Source organism: Loxodonta africana, chromosome 15 (assembly GCF_030014295.1).
Source record: "Loxodonta africana isolate mLoxAfr1 chromosome 15, mLoxAfr1.hap2, whole genome shotgun sequence".
NCBI lineage: Eukaryota > Metazoa > Chordata > Mammalia > Proboscidea > Elephantidae > Loxodonta > Loxodonta africana.
The window spans coordinates 3,614,291-3,630,256 of NC_087356.1; the positions used below are offsets into that span (position 1 = coordinate 3,614,291).

A 15,966-nucleotide genomic window follows, 5' to 3' on the forward strand; every position below is an offset into this window, starting at 1 on the left:
ATTAGAATTTTGTTCTACATTTTTCTCCAGCTCTGTCCAGGACCCTCTATTGTGATCCCTGTCAGAACAGTCAGTGGTGGTAGCCAGGTAGTATTTATTTGTAATGGACTCAGTCTGGTGGAGGCCGTGGTGGATGTGGTCCATCAGTCCTTTGGATTGTTCTCTCCTTTGTATATTTAGTTTTCTTCATTCTTCCCTGCTCCCGAAGTGGTGAGACCAGTGGAGTATCCTAGATCTGGGAATCTTTTTAAACTGTATATTCTGATTCAGTAAATCTGGGGTGGAAATGCAAATTAGAATCTACATTTTAACAAGATCCCTGGGTGATTCTTATCTACAGTGTAACAAGAGCCCCAGGTGATTCTTATCTACATTTTAACACCATCCCCAGGTTATTCTTAAGTGTACATAAGTGATGGGGATGGTGTTAAAATGTAGATTCTGATTCAGTAAATCTGGGGTGAAAAGGCAAATCCTCAGCAGGGGTTCAAACTTGGCTGGTCAGTTTCCTAATCGGCTCCCTAGACTGGTTCATCTGTCCCAGCGGAAACTCACCTGCTCTGAGGCACACAGCAGCCAGCTGCTCTTCCTTGGGGCTGTGTCTGCCAGGGACAGAAGCAGGGACACAATAGCCAGGAAGCACAGTATGCAAAGGTTTGCACTGAACAAGGTAGGCATGGCCTTAATTGTATTTAATTGCTAATCTGTGGTGAGGAATTTCACATGGGTTTCACCACATCCTTGACATGGTGGGGAACACGTGAAATTGTGCACTGCATTGGTGGGAAGCCACAATTGGGCCGGTGCCTGCCTCGCTCGTTGGGTAACCCGGCCCTACACGCCGCAGTACGTGTGCAACGTTAAGTGAGCCCAGCAGGTCAAGAACCCCCAGCAGGGTGCGCAGGCTCAGGGAGGGCGGATGGTGGCGGGCACGCAGGACTAGACGCCGGGGAGGGAGGGATCGGCGGCACCGCCTCAGTAGGCGGGTCGGCCGGCTCTCGGGGCGCGCATGCGCAGAGGCGGCGGCGGCGACGGGCCGGGGCGGGGCTGCGCGGCCTCCGGAGCGAAGGCCGGCGGTTCGGACTCGGCGGGCGGGTTGGGGCTGCGGCGCGCGCCGTGGGTTCGCGGCCGGGGCGGGCGCCGCGGGCCGGGGCTGGAAGCCGGGAGCCGGGAGCCGGGGCGGCCGCAGCCGCGACTGCACCACCGAGCGGCGTCGCTCCTGCGGGCTCGGGCGCGCGGCCCGGGGGCCGGAGGGCGGTGGGCGCCGCGGCCGGGGCGCACCAGGTAGGTGGGCCGGCCGGGCGGGCGGGGGCGGGGTGGGGCTGCACCGCGGGGCGGGGGTCTGCACCCGGGTGCCGGCCGGGCTGACGGGGACGGCGCCCGCGGTTGTCATGGAAATCGCGCAGCCTAGCGGTCCGCCCGCGGTCGCGTCTCTGGGGAAGAATCAGCCCAGGCCGACCCCTGGCGAGATGCAGAGCCGGGCGCCCGGCCGGAGGCGGGTGCAGAGCGCTGCGCAGGGCCGGGGTCGGAGCCGGGGTCGGAGCCGGGGCCGGAGCCGGGGTCGGAGCCGGGGCCGGAGCCGGGGCCGGAGCCGGGGCCGGGGCCGGAGCCGGGGCCGGAGCCGGAGCCGGAGCAGAGGCCGGAGCAGAGGCCGGAGCAGGGGCTGGAGCAGGGGTCGGAGCCGGGAGCTGGGGTTGGAGCAGGAGCCGGAGCCGGGAGCTGGGGTTGGAGCAGGAGCCGGAGCCGGGAGCTGGGGTTGGAGCAGGAGCCGGAGCAGGGGCCGGGGTCGGAGCCGGGAGCCGCGGGGTGCGGGGCCCCGAAGCCGGGCGTCTGCTCGGCGAGTCTCCGGGGCCGGATCCCGAGACCTGAGGCCGAAGGCCGCCCCTGTGCCTGCGTGAACGTAGCCCGGTGGAAATAAACATGCGTTCGGGGTGGGAAATCTGGCCTCCGTCCCCGCCACTCCGCCCTGCTGCTGCCCACAGCCCCCGACAGCGTTTCTCGTCTCTCGGCTCTTTACGCTTGCTTGCTTTCTGACTCTGCTCATCGGTTAAAGAGGCCTGGGACGTTCGTAGGGATCTCTGACCGCCTCTTGGAAAACCAGTCCTGAATGGGTAGGTCAGAGAAGACTGCGATATCCAAAAGGCCGAAGGTAAATGTATGCCTTTGTGGGAGAGGGCGCCCGATGGGCAGGCTTCCCTGCCCTTGCTGCCTGCCCCCTGACATTATGTAACTCCTGCCCAGAGTTAATCCCTAATGACAGGTCAGGAGAGTATTCCCTGGATGAGGAGGATGTAGGACAGCGGTGACTCCCATCTTCTTGTCTTTTGTTTTGCACCCCCCCCCCCCCGCGAATGTGTTTCACGTTGGGAGGCTGCCCAAGGGTAGAACTTGACTTGTCACATGCCCTTGTGACACCTAAACCGGCGGAATGGAGGAGATGGCTGTTTGGATTTTGCAGGGAAATTCTGCCTGGTTCATCCGTCCACAGTGGGCTGTGTGGGCCCTGGGGGAGCTGGTGGGGTTGGGGAAAGAACAGGTTAACCTGCCTGTCAATCCTGGCTCTGCCACCTGCTCACTCTGGTCCTCTGTTTTCTCATCTCTAAAGAGGTGATGACGGAACCTACTTTGCAGAGTTTGTTTTGGAAGCCAAGTGATGTTGGCAGTGGTAATGCACCTAGAATAACTATAGGTTGTCCTAGAATTAACCCCGGATTTTCTTTGGTTGAAAACAGGCTTTCTCTGGCAGTGATTCGTCTTTAGATCTAGGCTAGGACTTTTGTTTTGGGAATTCTTTGCTGAAATGTTTACTCCCAGAAGATTCAATTCATTGGTTTCCTTGAAGAAAGATGAATGATGGTGCCCATGTGGGACAGTCACGTGGTCGTTCTGTTTGCGAGGTAGTGTCCAGAGACCATGATGCTGTCCTGGGGATGGTGTTGCACGTGAGCAGAGACCCACAGGCCTCTTTCTCTGCCGCGTCTTGTAAACATGCCCCCAGGTATTTACAGGGCCTTAGGGAACCCTGGGGCCCTCGTGCACAGTGGTTAAGAGCTTGGCTGCCAGCCTTCTAACAGAAAGGCCAGGGGTTCAAACCCACTAGCCGCTCCACAGGAGAAAGATGTGGCAGGCAGTCTGCTTCCATAAAGAAATTGGAAATTCTGTGGGGCAGTTCTTCTCTGTCCTACAGGTTCGCTGACTCTACAGCAACATTTTTTTTTTTTTTTTGTATGTAGCAACAAGCCAAAATTACTGAAAGGGTTTGGCCTGAAAATAGAACTTAAAGGCATGGCTATTGGACAAATTCAAACAGAAAGCAGGGCTGCTTTTTTCACAAGCTGAGAACAGACTTTGTTGTACTTACCTAGCTGTTTTCATTGGATTTTGCTATTTCAGAGTGTTTATCTGTTCATGAACAACTGTCTCTCAACTAGACCCAAAGCCAAGGGCAGACACTATAGTTTATCCATTGTTCTGGAAAGTGAATAATTTGTTATATTGTTGTTAACCTAAATCCTTGAGTACATTTTTTTTTCTTAAATATTTTTAAAGAAAGGATGAAAATAATACAGAAGAGAGGGTTTTTTGTAAACTGTGAAGCACCAGAGAGATGGGGTGTTTTATGACAGACAGAACTACTGGCCCTACAAGTCCTTTTAACCAGATGACTATGTAGAGACATTCTCCCCACAAGGTGGAACAGAAAGGCCCGGTGGTGCCAGCTAACCCCCAAACCCACCCCAGGGCTTCACTCTCAAATCGGTAAGGCAAAGTGCAGGGGGAGACTTTGGACCAAGACGATTTTATTTTGGCTTTTTATGAAAAAGTGCTTTTTAACTTATGTATGCCAGGAAAGTTCCCGCCGTATCATCAGCTGCTCATGGTGTCAGGCTGCTTTGCCTTCACTGAGGGGAAAATGGCACAAATCCGCAGTGAAGAAGGCTTGATTATGTCATTGCTTCTTTTGTGGAACTTGATTAATGAGCTGCTCTTGAGAGATCCTTCAAAACCTTCTTTCTCCAGTGTCCTGGAGCGGAGGCTCGGTGAAGAGCACGTGCCCTGGAGAGAATGTATCAGCGCCCTGCAGGAGTCTCGCTTCATTTAGTCTCTGTGCTTTTTAGGAGAATGCCATCAGGACCTGATCCTCAGGAATTCATCTGTCTATACGCATACACACCTTGCTCGCTTCAAAATTTTTTGTATTTTTATATGATTTCAAATCCACAGGAAAGTTGCAAGAATAATCCAACGTTTCCAGATATCCTTTACCCAGATTCCCCAAATGTTGACATTTTCCTTCATTTGCTTTACCGTGTGTGTGTGTGTGTGTGTGTGTGTGTGTGTGTGTGTGTGTATATGAGAGGGAGTGAGGGGGAAAGAGAGAGAGACTTTTTCCTGAACTGTTTAACCTTGGTGACCTTTTACCTCTAAATACTTCACGTGTATTTCCTAGACACAAGGGCATTCTCTTACATAAGAATAGTACAATTATAAAATCAGGAAATTAACGATGCAATGCTATTATCTTATTTACAGGTTTTATTCAGGTTTTGACAATTGGCCCATTGGTGTTCTTTATGTCACCGTTAGCTGCCAGTGACCTGCTGATGCATGGCGATCCCCTGTGTTACAGAGTAGAACTGCCCCAGAGGGTTTTCTTGGCTGTAATCTTTATGGAAGCAGATCTCCAGGCCCTTCTTCCATGGAGCCACTGGGTAGGTTTGAACCAGCAGCCTTTGGGTTAGCGGCTAATCTCAAACTGCTTGTGCCACTCAGGCTCCTTAATGTACTTATAAACCTTTTACCATCGAGTTGATTCTGACTCTTAGCGACCCTATAGGACAGAGTTGAACTGCTCCGTAGAGTTTCCAAGGAGCGGCTGGTAGATTCGAACTGCAGACCTTTTGGTTAGCAGCCGTGGCTCTTAACCACTGTGCCTCCAGGACTCCAGTGTACTTATAAAAAAAAAAGAAAATCAAGATCATGTGTTGGGTTAAATTGTCTCTTTAGTCTCCTTTAATCTGGAATAGTTCCTGAGTTATCCTTTGTATTTTGTGACAGTGACACCTGTAAGGACTGTTGCCTGTTTATTTTGTAGAATGTCTCTCAGTTTGGTTTTGTCCGAGGTTTTCTCGTGATTAGAATCAGGTTCTGTACTTTTGGCAGGAGAACCACAGAGGTGATGCTGCATTCTTCTAAGTGTATCCTCTCAGGAGTCCCGCGCCCTTGACTAGCCGGGTTACTGGTGATGTTAACTTCATACAAGGGGGTATCTGCCGGGCTTCCTCCCTGAAAAGTTGCTGGTTTTCCCTTTGCAACTAACGGTGTATCTCATAGGAAGCTATTTTGAGGCGATGTAAATATCCTGTTACTCCTCATCCTTTCACCTAGGAGTTCTGGAATCCATTGATGGTTCTTGCCTGAATCAATTGTTGTGATAGTGGCCAAATGATGATTTTCTCATTCCATATTTCCTTCTACACTTATTAGTTAGAATTTTACCGAAAGGAAGAACTTTTCTTTTTCCCTTATTTATTTTTTAATTTATATCACTAACTAACCAACCCGTTGCCATTGAGTTGATTCCGATTCATAGCAACCTTATAGGACAAATTCGACTGCCCTGTAGGGTCCCCAAGGCTATTTCCAATCCTTCCAGAAGCAGACTGCCACACCTTTCTCCTGTGCAGCAGCTGGTGAGCTGGAATTGCTGACCTTTCAGTTAGCAGTTGAGCTTTTTAACCACTGCACCACCAGGGCTCCTCTTGTATCACTAGACTCATGAATTCCTGCTTCACTCAATAGATTATAGTCTGTTACTCTTCTCATTATTCATTTTTTGCTCAAATTATCCCAGTTTTAGCCTGTGGGAGCCCCTTCAAGCTGGCTCCTATGTCATTTTGATATGTCCTTGTCATTCTTTGGTCACTTTCTTACTTTCTGGCACAAATATTCAAGACTCAGCTTGTACTTTCCTTGCCCAAGCCCTGAAATCAGTTGCTTCTCCAAGAAGTCCTAGTTCCTTTTAGTCAAACGTGGTGTTTAGAAACAAAGATCTGGGCTGCAGGTGTGCTCATTGCTACTGAGATGTCACTGTTTCTGGGTCCTCTCAGTGAACAGTTGTTCTGTTGTAAACGTGGATGTAGTCACATACAAAACTCTCTGTGATTTTCTTTCTGAATTTAATGCTGTGTCCTGGAGATCTAGCACGGAAAGCCTTATCCCCCCCACCTTTTTTTTTTGAGGTAGGGAGGAGTCTATAGTACAGATGTACCATAGATTATTTAACAATTCCTTGTCAATGGAATTTTCTTAATTTTCTGCTCTGAAAACAGTGAGGAATCTGTGAACCACATCATTGTTAATATTCACAAATATTTCAGCCTACCAGCTCTTTAGAAGTAGAATTTCTGGACCAAAGGGTAATTTTAAATTTATAATTTTGCCGCATTGCCCCGTCTTAGTTATCTAATGCTGCAGTAACAGAAATACCAGAAGCGGATGGCTTTAACAAACAAATTTATTCTCTCACAGTTTAGGAAGCTAGAAGTCTGAATTTAGGGCGCCAACTCCAGGGGAAGGCTTTCTCTGTTGGTTCTGGTGGAAGGTCCTCGTCATCAGTCTTCCCCTGGTCTAGGAGTTTCTCAGCTCAGGGACCCTGGGTCTGAAGGACATGCTCCTGGCACTTCTTTCTTGGTGGTATGAGGTCCCTCTTGTCTCTCTTGCTTCTCTCCTCTATGTCTCAAAAGAGATTGACTCAAGATACAACCTAATCCTGTAGATTGAGTCCTGCCTCATTAACATAACTGCCACTAATCCCACCTCATTAACATCATAGAGGTAGGATTTATAACACATAGAATAATCACATCAGATCACAAAATGGTGGACAACCACACAATACTGGAACCCATGGCCTAGCCAAGTTGATACACATTTTGGGGGGGATGCATTTCAACCCATAACACCTCCCAAGAGGCTTTATCAGTTTAAACTCCTCCCATCTGTGTGTGAAACTGCCTGTAAACCTTTCACTGGGCCAGCACTCATAGAATAAACCCTGTTAACTTTTACCACCTTAAAAGAAGGCATTATTGTTTTAATTACGCTCATAAATTACCAAAAATACTGAAAACCACTTCTTGCTAATTTATATTTCAGCTCCTGTGGGTTAGCTGTTCATACCCTTTGCCCATTTTATTCTTATTAGGTTTTTCTTTTGAATTGTGTAAGTTATTATTTTGGCCTCTTTATTCTTGCCAGCCTTAGACGTCTCCTTTAACTATGATGCTATTTTTATCCTAAAGGAGAAGAAAATTAACATTTTCTGAGCACCCCCTGTATACCAGGCCCTGGGCCAAGTCTCCATATGCCTCAAAAAAGTCCTGTAAGGATGTGAGTTGTGATATGGATGAGGAAGCTGAGGTGAAGAGAGGATTAGGCACCATCTGCGGGTGACTGTAAGAGGCTGAGCTGGGGTTCAGACCCTGGCCTGTCTGAATCTACTGCCATTTCCATTCAGTCACACAGTATTTTAAAATAAATGTTTTACATTATGTATCCATATAGGAAGGAAAATTAATTACTTGGAGTCCCCAATATCAATCCTGTTTGCTGACACATATGTACCTTTCAAAACCATTTACAGTGAAACCTGTGAGAACCAGAACTGGATAGGACTGCCTTGTTTTTCTGGGTCTCGCAGTTTTCTGCCTTGGACAGGGTGCAGTCTGACCACTTTTCTGTCACTCGTTTTGGTAGAAAATATTTCAGTTTTCCTTCTGCCCACGCTTGCACAAGTTTTACTCTACTTTATTCTTGGAATTATGGACTCTGGAGCCGACTCCCTGGGAGCCTCAGACTAGGTGTGTGGCTTTAGGCAAGTAGCTTAATCCTTTGGAGCCTCTGCTTTCTCATCTGCAAAAACCGGACTGATTGTAGTAGGGTTGTTGGGAATTAAGTGAGTTTATACCCGTCAGTGCCTGGAGCAGTGCATGGAGCCTGGTGAGCACTTGAGGATGTGAGCTGTTGTGATGAGTTCACGTATAGAGCACATGTGGTTCCATGGGACTTGGAATCAGATCAGCTGTTTCTCTGTGGCTTTCATCTTGTAACTACTCCTTCTGTCACAGCCTGACTGCGGGGGGTGGAAAGCCAGGCTGGAGCGCTGTGTGTGCATTTCCATGGTGTCTGCACACACCTTCCTCATGCCGCCTGTGTCTGTCAGTCAGCCCAGCTGGCCTGGTGTTTGCCCGCAGGCCCTTCCCCTGTGCAGGTGAGAGCCTTTTCCTGTAGAGCCTGTACAGTGAGGTTCACTTGTGAAGCCCTTGGAAACAGGAAGGCAGACATGTCCTGTGGGGTGAGATGGGGCCATGCTGTGGTGATAAAGAATAGAGTCAGAAAGACAGAAGGGGACCTCCTAACCTCCAGGAGGAGGGGAGGGCACCTCTGAGGAGGAAGGCTCTCGCCCCCTCCCAGCTGCCTTCCTGGGACCCTCTCCGAGCCCTTTGCCACAGACACCTGATAATTCTCCTGACCCGGGTTCCTACCACATCCCTTCTGTTTGTACCTTGCTAGGTAGGGCTCTGAGGTCTGGCAGCTCCGGCCCCTTTCTGCTGTTAGGAAGCTGTCTGATAAAATCAGTTCACTCTAAGATGTGGACAGCCTCCCTTCCTTCCCTGTCCTGTGCTGCTTCCGTTCTTTAATGGTGCATTTCCTAACCCTTTCATTTCAATTTTCAAGAAGGAGGGCCCAGGTGTGCAAATTCTTGAAGCATGAAGGTGGGTATTTCTGGGGAACAGCATCCTATTATAAAACAGGGATGCCTGGTTCAGGGTCTCTCAGATTATGGGGTATGTCAGTTGGGATGCTTTTGGCTGCCAGGTAAGCAATAAGGACATGCATTACTTCGCAGAGTTGAAGTTCTACTCTGTCAGCAGCTTAGCAATTTCCCCAAGGACTGGGATTCTTCTCCCGCTCTGGCTCTCCCTGCTTCATTCCTCTCCTTGTGAGTGAGAGATGGTTGTTAGGGCTGGTGGGGCTGTGTGCGTCCTTGTTCCTGTCCCACAGGAGCAGGGAAGGAGAGAAACCTGCCCGTCCCCAGCCACTGTGTGTATGCCAGCCCTTTCCTCCTGCCTCTGTGAGCAGGGAGGATCACGTGACCTCCCCGGACCAGTAATATGAGGCTATGAGAGTGCTCTTTGCTGATTGGCTCAGGCCAGTGTTTTCTCCATTAGTGGTCCCCAGACCAGCAGCATCAGCATCACCTGAGAACTTGTTAGAAATGCAGGTTATGAGACCCACCCACTTACTGAATAGAAACTGAATAGAATGGGGGCCTAGCAATCTGTGTTTTAACAAGCCTTCCAGATGATTCTGATGCAAGGTCAAGTTTGAGAACAGCTTTTTTAGTCTAGAAGCCCAGGTATTGCAGTGGTTAAGAGCTCGGCTGCTAACTAAAAGGCCAGCAGTTCAGATCTACTAGCCACTGCTTGGAGACCCTGTGGGGCAGTTCTACCCTGTCCTGTAGGCTTGATATGAGTCAGAATTAACTCAGCTGCAACCAGTTTGATTTTGGCTTTGCTTCTTGGTCTAATCAGGACCACTCCCATCCCCAGCTGGAGATGAGGCTGGCTTTTCCTGAACCCACAAAGGGCACGCCCCAGGGTAGGCAGGAGGAGGAGTAGGTATTGGGTGGGGAGCCTCCAGTTTGAATTGAGGAACCTGTGGGCAGCTTTGCTCTCCTTGCCCTGCACACCAGTTTACCAGCCCAGCTGTTCCCCAGTTCCTCTGTCTTCTGCCTGTCTAGCCCCTCTGGTGCGGCCCAGACCGTCCTGCAGGACTCGGCACTAAAGGATCAATAAGACCCCCAGCCCTAGGTCTGACTCTGGCCCAGCTGGGATGGAGCCCCCTGGGCAGGCTGCAGAGGCCTGGGGCTGGCCTGATGACTCCAAAGCTGTCCCTCTGAAGCAGGTTCAGATGGGGAGGGTTTGCACACTGCTGCTTGCTCACTTACGAAAACAAGTAGAGTGGTACAGTTAGCAAGGGCCTGAGAAATGTTAGGGAGTTAACTCAGCCTGAAGACAGCCTCAATGACTACTTTCAGTGACAGCTTGAAGCTCTCTCAGGTTTTGCTTGTATAATCTGCTTTGCCCCCTTTTTTCTCAAGTATGGAGCCTTGGTGGCGCAGTGGTTAAAGAGCTTGGCTGCTAAGCAAAAAGTCAGTGGCTGGAACCCACCAACTGCTCTGCGGGAGAAAGATGTGGCAGTCTGCTCCCATAAAGATTTACAGCCTCGGGAACCCTATGGGGCGGTTCTGCTCTGTCCTGTAGCGTCGCTATGAGTTGGAATCGACTCCATGGCAGTGGGGTTTCATTTTTTTTTTTCCTCAAGTAGGGCCCAACTTTATATTTGGGTGAAGTAAAATAGGCAGCCACCTCCTGTAATTTGTGTGATCAAAATAGCCCAGTGTTGCAAATTCTTTCTGGAACTAGTGAGCTGGAGGTATTTCCAGGTTTTCCTGACTCCCTGAGGCCTTAAAGCTTCATCTTAATACATAGAAGTGGGTATTTAGTAACAGTCTCACCCAGCCTTCTTGGCTACATTTCTGCTAATTAGGGAGGAAGGAAGAGCACCTGGGAGGTGACAGGCTGGCGGGCTGCGGGTTCACAAGGTCAGTTTGAGGCTGTCATCAGCATTTTAAAAAATTCGAAATAAAATAGAAAATACCTAGGTGCACCTCCTGGAGGAAGGGTATGCCCTTTTTTGTACAACACTGTCATCTGTGTGCCGTGTGTGTTTGGGTATTGTCATAACGTGAAGGTTGTTTGCTGTGGCTTTTGGTAAACGTCTGTCAATCCTTAGTGTTGAGCACGGACTTGGGGGGGTTGGGGGTGGGGGCCCGGACCTGTAGGGAAGTAGGGATGTGCACACACATCTGGTTTTTCCCAAGGAGAGGTAGGTAGCTTGCTCAGAGTCTCAGGGGTCTGTGGCGCCCCATAGGTTGAGAACCATTGATCTTAGGTGGGAGGGATCTTTCTAGCGGTGTGGTAGGGGGCAGTGGAAGTGGCAGAATAGAGTGTTCTGAGAGCTGGAGCCCATGGGGTCAACAGTAAAAAAAAACTTCTAACGTATTGGTCTTGCTCTGATGGATTTTTTGTCTGTGGTGTTTGGCTAGATCCTTCTGAAGGTATCTGGGGTCCTTGGCATGGCCACTCTGAGAGGTAGGAAGACAATGGCAGGGAGTGTGTTGATTCATAAGAGGTTTCAAACTTAACCCTGGACACCTGACTGATCCTGTACCTAACAGGGTAGATTGGCATCTCCTTGTTTCAAGGTGACCCCACTGAAGTCCATTGCTGCCAGTCCTTCCCCCGGCCTCCTTTGTGGCTTAGCCTTACAGGACAATTCCTGAGTCACTGTGGCTGGCTTGGGATGGGTATGATAAGCATTATTTAATGCTGGTGTTGGCCTGGTTTGTATCACAAAGCATATGCAGTCATGTCTTTGTGGTGTCTGGGTGTTTTTTTTTTTTTTTTTTTGAGGGGGCCCAGGTTAGACGTGGGAAGAAAAAGTCCTGGACATGAACCTGACTCAACTTCCCCATCTGTAAAATGGGGCAAGTGCTTGGCTCACAGGGTGGCTGTGGGGATTAAATAACGTAAGCAGGAGACATCTGAACTGCAGCGCACTGGACAAGTGCCTGGTGGGGATGCCGCGTCTCACTGGAGCTCTTTGTCTAAGGACTAAATGTCTCCCCTTGCAACTTGACAGTCTTGGTAACTGTTTTCTCCACAGTGCCTGTTTTAAAAATGTTTTCAGAGGCTTAATGTATGTAAGTTTCTGACTTCTGCCCAGGGCGGCTCTGAGGGGAGATGTTGCAGAAGAGGGAGGTGCTGGGAGATGGGGACAGCAGCAAAGGTCAAAGATGTGGGAGGGGGAAGCAGGAAGGGCTGTGCGCCATAGCTTCCAGGCAGCTCCTCGCTGACCCAGCCAAGTCTTCTACTGACACTTTGTTAAATAAAAAAAAAAAAAAAGCACTTGAAGAATTCCGATGGTATAGGGTAGAATGTTCGTTATTTTCACGTTTCATATTCATTGCTTTGATTGTGTTCTGCATGTACAAATGTTAAAATGATCACATTATGCGATTGATTCATATTTCAGTGGCCGATAAAATGGAATGATGGACAGATCCCAGTTAGAATAGGATTAGATACCCCAGAATCTTCCAAATATTGTTACTCTTCAGGTTTGAAAGAGGGAGCGAAGGCGGGTGAATGGATCGGCCTCAGGGGCAGGCTTTGCTGGTAGACGTTCCCCCGCTCTGGTGGAAGGGAAGGGCTGTTGATTTCACCTGGATCTTGGCCCCAACCTGCCAGCAGCCTGGTGAAGCAGCCTGATTCTCAGCCACTTTCTTGTTCATCTAGTGAAGTGATGCCCTTCGTTCCTCCCTCCTGGTGGCTCCCTCTCCTATAGCAGAATGGAGTTGTGATCATGCCTCAGTTTGGTTATTCTTGATTTAGTTGGTCTTTGGGTGCTGTGCACGCATGCGCACACCTACGTTGTATCTATTTAGGGAAGTGCTTCTCTAGCCTGTGGCCTTGGAAGTCAAACCCCTGCCTCCTCAGCCTTTCACTTTCTCTTCCCTCTGGTGATTCAGCAGTAGAAGAAATGACGTGGGGTCAAGGCCCTGGAGCGCCCACTCTACATTCATGGACGTCGAAGCTGCCTGATGTCAGGTGGACCAGATGTCTTGGTGCAAGGCGAGCATCCAGCGCCTTTCCCTGGCTTCTCCACCCGCATCCCCACGCCCCTCCAGAGACCCTTTGCAGACAGTTCCCCAGTACAACTGTAGATTTTATGTCAAAGCCAAAATAGTTGTCATTTTCCCATGGCCTGATGGAGACCACTTTACTCCAGCATACTGACCCTGATAATTTATGCACAGTTGTTATCTGGTGCAGGTCTGGACTGTCTTTCCCCTTTCGGGTGGCTTGACGTCCTTCTCCTAGCTCTCTCCAGCACCTGGTTTTATCCTGTTTTTGATGTATTTCATTTCCTATTAGCCGTTTCTGTCTTGTTGTAAAACAAGTGCATGGAATTGAAGTTATCAGTAAAAACATAAACTGATTTAAAGGGAAAAAAAAGAGCTTCATGGTCACAACTGAGTGCTTTTTCTTCAAGCAGAATGCCTAAGAAGCTATGGATGTATGTCAGAGATGCCGCTATCGCTGCAAGCTTTAAAATTCTTCATTCACGTGTCTCTCTCCTTGAAACACTGTGGATGCCATGAGAAAGGAGCCCTGCCTTACTTAACTCATCTCCTTTGATGATGTAGATAGTCTTGCAGATAACTCAACTTGTGATTGCCCAAGACAGATGGTTTGTGGTTAGCCTTATAGTTGTCTTTGGGACGTACGGGCATTTTGAGTAACTTCACTGGTTTGGGACGTACGGGCATTTTGAGTAACTTCACTGGGAGGAAGAAGGTCTTTGCATTTTTGAGAGTCAACTTAATTATTTAATCATGTTTTAATTTGTCAGATACCTTTAACAAGCTAGATGTTAACCTGTTGGCTCAAACAGAGAAGAAGAGCCGGTGGATGGGTTGTAAAGTAGTGAGGGGCCTTATATCCTGGGCGGCCGACTTGCTCAAAGAGAAAGGATGCTTCACCGACGGTGACGCCATTGGATACAGCAAGCCTTTTACTGACTGGGCTGTTAAGAGGCATCCGGATGTTAAAGTTGATCTCAGCCACTTTCTAACCTGGGTGACCTTGGCCTTCTACATTAGGGATTTGACTGTGGGGGTTTTGTCCCTGTGCATGCCTTGGCCCTGATGCCGTGTGGGTGCCGGGTCACCCCGTCTGCTGTGCAGGTCCATCCTCAGTCCCTTCTGTAGCAAAGATGGTGCTATACTGTAGTGGGTGTGACTCACTCCAAGCAGGATTAGGTAGAAGATGATCAAATTCCAGGGCGTGCTTTGGAACTGGATGTCACAGGACTTGACCAGAGTTACAGACCCCAAGGTTGGCTGTTCTGTAAACTGTAAAGGACCGTGCCAGGGTTTGTCACTGCAACTAGCAGCCTGTGACTGAGACTGTAAACCCAGTATAATGGACCTGCTGTAATGCATGAAAACAAGGACTATTTTTACCTCATAACCTAGATTTGTCTGGGATGTCTATGTCTGTACTAAATGTGCAAACCAAGCTACTAAATGTTTGGGGTAGTAAACAGGAACTTGGTATATTAAAGCTTTTTGAGTTTTGCTAGTCAGTCAGGCCTGAAATAGGATTGGTTAACTTTTTTTAGGCATATGCGTGTTGATTTATATAAGGGAGAAACTGTTTTATAAAATAACTACAGCAAAATGACTCTTATGATTACAGGGTCTTACAAGAATGTATTCACCCTAGGCTGGAGACCAGAGTAAATTTGAGAATACTTTGAAGCCCTGGGGAGATGGAGCTGTTAACCAACTTAAATCTGAGATAGTACTCTTCCTTATCCCCAGTTCTCAGCCTTCCAGGATGCTGACCTTCTCTTGCCATTGGATATCACTGAGGAGTGGTAAAATTGTTAGAGTTAGACTTTGCTGCATGTAACAGAAAAAACCTGAAGGAAAGAGGCTTTAATCTTTCACATACCGAGGTTTAGAGGTAGGAAGTTAGAGCTTATACCCCTCTATGTCCCCAAGGTGAGGCTTGGGCCTGACGTCCAAGGTGGCTGCTAGGACGACGGTCAGCTGTGGCCAGAACAGAACCCATGGCCACACCTAGCTGTAAGGGAGGTAGACAGCACCATGCCAGTGAAAAGTCAGGGTTCTAGGCCCCTTACTAAGGAGGAAGGCGAGGAAGGACATCGGAGGCAACTAGCTGTCTCTTTGAGGCAGGTTGTTACCTTTTCTGGAAGATGGATTTCCCTGCTTGTTGGGAAGGTGTTGGCAAGCTGTTGGGAAATATCTTCCATGGAAGCTGTGGGGCTGGGCAGCTGACTAAAAACCCCAGAGGTGTGAGACCTTCCTCACCTCCACACCTGCCTTTGCGTTTGAGCCTAAAATAGGTCACCTGATCCCTTTGTTCCTTAATTTCCTCATTTAAAGATTAGACATGGTCGAATTCTAATCTCAGTTCTCAAAGTCATTGCCAAGGCTCTCAGACCAGACCCGCTTCTCACCAAGAAGTCCCTGGGTGTTTCTGGAGCAGGGCTTCCCCAGAAGGGAAGGGCTGCCAGGTTCAGAGTGGGGAGAGGCTCAGGCAGGTGAAAGATCCAAGCAAGGGCCTGGGGATGAGATGCCTTGAACATGGAGGGGCCCAGAGAGAAGGCAGACATGAGGGGCTGGCTCCTCCATACTCACCCCTGGGCCCACCACACACTGTCCTGAGTATGGAGAGGGCTGCCCTCAGCACATGAATTGAGGACGACCCCTGGGTCTGTCTTTATACTTATCTTCCCTCAGTTTCCCCTCCTCTTCCTGTGTTTCCTTTCAGAAGCCTGCTTTCTGTCAGGGATGAAAGACCTAGTGAACTGTGTACTGTAGGTGTCAGCGAGATTGAACGCGTTGTTTTCCTGGAGCATTTGTCAAGCAAACCTCTCTGGTGGTAGATGTCAGACCCAGGAATAGGTATGGACCAGGAGAAGTTTGGGGCCTTCTTCATGCCTGCTGATCACAGAGCGTAAGCATTTGTCTGCCCCACATCTGGGTAAAGCTTGCCTGTGCCAATTGCCCCTGTCACCTGCCCTCACTCTCCACGTGTACGCACACCACACATCCACACATGCACACACACCCCTTATGTGTGCACATACATGTCACTTATGTGCATACACCTCTATTGCATATATGTACACGTGTATGTTTCTCTGTCTCTGTGTCCCTCTCTGTGTCTGTGTCTCTCACACACCCCTGAAAAGGCAGCAGCCCTAGGAGGTTGAGCTCCCCATAGGAGCTGCGCTTTGCTTCCT

At 49.2% G+C, this 15,966-nt stretch overlaps 1 protein-coding gene across 2 annotated transcripts in view; it reads left to right on the forward strand.

Annotated features, from left to right (window-relative positions):
- The first annotated feature begins 1,224 nt into the window (after nt 1-1,224).
- Nucleotides 1,225-15,966, forward strand: part of INPP4A (inositol polyphosphate-4-phosphatase type I A) — a 171,692-nt gene continuing 156,950 nt past the window's right edge. Inside the window, exon 1 of one of the 2 annotated variants that reach the window (XM_064268432.1) lies at nt 1,225-1,284. The gene's annotated coding sequence lies outside the window, so the exon portion shown is untranslated. Of the gene's footprint in view, nt 1,285-1,795; nt 4,713-15,966 lie in introns of those variants that run through there. The other variant, XM_064268433.1, reaches the window with a different exon arrangement.